At 62.7% G+C, this 3,096-nt stretch overlaps 1 protein-coding gene across 1 annotated transcript in view; it reads left to right on the top strand.

The window, feature by feature from the left end:
* The window catches only part of ZNF839 (zinc finger protein 839), a 22,239-nt gene that overhangs the window by 11,233 nt on the left and 7,910 nt on the right, over nt 1–3,096 (top strand). The window lies entirely within an intron of this gene.

Raw genomic sequence — 3,096 nt, 5'->3', positions numbered from 1 at the left:
CGGGCCGCCGCCCCTCCTTGCCGGCCACTGTCTGTTCTTCGTGCACTACCGGGCACTGACTGTCCAGGCACCGTGTAGGGGCAGGAGGTGTAACTGCTCTCACCGTCACGGGCGTGAGGCAGCCCCGAGGGCTTTAGCGAGTGGTCCCCCGTGGTGACCCGGGAACAGGTCGAGTGGGTCACACGCACGGACATAGAGGCCTTTCAGGTGGAAGGCTCAGTAGGGTCACGGGCCAGACTTGGGACACCGGTAAGCACATTACTAGTAACTTGAGGTCGGACCGAGCGCCTGAGTGGCAGTGCAGTTCCGGGGGCCAGCCGGGTGCCCCACACGCAGTGAGGAGCGCGAGGCACGCCCTGCACCACAAGCACCCGTTCCCAGTGGCTCTGTTCCTGGCTGACCCGGCTCTAGGCTGCTAGAGAGGTTGGAGCTAGAACATGCTTTCCCAGCAGTCAGGCAAGCCCCTTAACCCCCAGGTCCTTGAGTCACTATGAAGCCGCACCCCTTCAGTGCTGGGGTAGCCACACTGCAGAGCACAGGTTGCCATAGGATACTTCTTTCACTAAGGCGCCAGAGGATGCAATCAGCTGGCTTCCCTGTTGGGGCTGGTGTGACTGCTTGGAGACTGCTGCTTGTGCCCAGTGGTCTCCAAGACTGGGGCGCTGTCTCAATAAAAGATGAGTAGGATTCGGCCCCCGGGCAGCACCTTGCTAGGCTTTGGCGTCCTTGGGCATAGACGAGCTTCCTGGCTCAGATTCTGCTAAAGGGTCAAATGCCCCCCGGCCTGGGCCGTGCCCAGCAAGCCTGGAGTTGGGGTGACAGTGCCTGCTTGGTGCCGAGCCTCTGCTCCACGCCCTGCACCGCGCTGGGTCATGGAGCCGTCAGCGGCCATACAACACGTTTGTACCAGCATTTATAGAAGAGGCACAGCTCAGAGGTCAGGGACTTTGCCCAGGGCCTCTCAGGTGTGGCTGCACCCCAGCGCCTCCCACAGCTCTTCGGCTTTGGTGTGGCAGATTAGGAAAGAATCAAGAATTGGCACTTTGTCCCTAACTTGAACACTAGCCAGCGTGTTAGTGTTAGCCAGCGTGGCTGGCGACAGAAGCACGATCGGGACGATACCTGTTCCCCGCGCAGTCGCAGTATTGTAAGGATTCTTTCAGCCCGCTCAGCCAGTACCCTGAGCCCTCCCGAGGCCCTCGCAGCCCCCTTGCCCTAAGGAGCTCAGCCCTGACAGAGGAGGTGAAGCATCACTGACTGCGCCCCAAAGGCAGAGGCCGGAGATAAGCAGGACCCGAGCGCGCGCAGGGGAGGGGCAGTCCTGGCCGAGGGTCAGCGCGGCCTTACAGGAGTGCTAGCACCCACTGGGGTTGGAAGGGTGAGCTCTGGAGAAGAGAGACTGTCAGGCGGGGAGGGTCTGGTGTGCACCTAGAGAATGGAGGCCGTTGTGGGGAGGTGACTGGCGTCGGGAGGCACCGGCCGGCGGGGCCAGATCTCTGCCCTTGTTCCTTCTTCCCTGCTTCTTGCCATCCACAGAAACGCCCAGCCCCGTCCAGCGCGCTGCGCCCTTTGCCACATGCCCGCGCACCCACCCAGGCTCCTTCCACCCAGCTGCCCTTCCCCTGGCAGTCTGTGCCAGGCCTTCAAGCCCTGCTGCGGAGGTCCCCTCTGGGACGCCTGCCGGGCGGCTCCTGCCCCTCTGTGCCTGTGGCCCACGGTGTCAGCATCTTCCTGTCTGTGTCCCTTAGGGTACCCACGGTCCGCAGAGGGCCTTTGGAAGGACAGGTTTCCGGCCGCAGACCTGGACTCTGCAGCTGACAGGCCAGTCTGGCGCCCACCCCTCCCCGAGGGAAGAGTAGCGTGCCTTTTAGTCTGTTGACACCCAGAGATACTTAGCACAAGTTTGCTGAATGAAATAAACATGACCAAGTACCAAGTGTAACACCGGGGAGGGAGTCTGAGTGTAGGCGAGGAGGTGAGACCCCGAGCTGGCCGGTGGCAAATGGCAGCATCCCGGGGTGAATTGTAACAAGTGGCCTAAAGGCTGGCCAGTGGTGGCCTGGGAGCATCTAGGTGCTGGGGACCCAGCCAGGCACAGCTCAGGCCCCTCCCCATGACCGCTGGGCCGCCTGCTTGCCCGACTCGGTGGCAGCATTGCGCAGGGAGATGCACCCCAGCTTGATTGCAGCGACGCTCTCCATTCTGCCCCACGCCCCCCAACAGCTCCTGGCACGCAGGGCCGTCTTGCTGGGACTGAGCACCTGCTCAGGGCATGGAGGGTCATCTTCCTGCTGCCCACTGGCCTGCGCTGCACCCAGGCCCGCCCCTGGATGGCCCCTGCCCAGTCGCTCGCAGAGGCGCTTCGCTGCTGGAGAGGCAGCTGGCCCCTCTGTGCCGGCATGGCTGTCACGTCAGTGCCACACTGAGCCCCCCGCCTGCGCCCCGCCCCGCGTGAGTGGTCCTTACGGAACCCCGAAGCGGTTGTCCCGCGGCACTAACGCTAGCTAGATGTCAAAAAGAGGCGTGGTGAGGCGGCAGCCCCGCTGAGCTGCGCACCTGGAGACCTCAGGCCGAGCCAGCGCCCGTCCTCCCAGGAGATGGTGCCCTCACCCTGCAGAGACTGCAAAGTGCAGCCCCCCCGGCCCTCGGGGGGCATCTCACAGGCGAGGGGGGTCAAAGACCCTAACAGCAGCCCACACACTTCAGGAAATAAAGTCTAATAACACATCAGGACGGGGGCCAGGGTTTCGGCCGGCCGCGCTCAGGGCATCGGGCCAGTGTCGGCAGGGGCCTCCCTGTCCTGTGCTGGCGTCTGGCACGGGTGGGGCCTGGGCGATGCCTCGTGGCCTTCATGGGTTTCTGTTGCTTCACTGAACCCACATGTTGAATTGAGTACGACCGCAGTGCCGAGATCTCCCGGTAAGCACCAGTGCGGGAAAGCTGCAGAGAAGGCCCTGGCCGAGAGGCCATCCCGGGGTCAACTCCTGTTTGACAGCATGTTCGAGAATACTGTGCTATTTTCCAAATGTCTGCAGATGACGCCACTGTTGTCTGCTCAGAAAGGCAAAAAATGCCCGGCTACAGATACATTAGACA

Source organism: Condylura cristata, unplaced genomic scaffold (assembly GCF_000260355.1).
Source record: "Condylura cristata isolate star-nosed mole 26May11 unplaced genomic scaffold, ConCri1.0 scaffold00013, whole genome shotgun sequence".
Taxonomy (NCBI): Eukaryota; Metazoa; Chordata; class Mammalia; order Eulipotyphla; family Talpidae; genus Condylura; species Condylura cristata.
The sequence above is the reverse complement of the archived record's forward strand: the minus strand, read 5'-3'. Positions and strand labels throughout refer to the sequence as shown.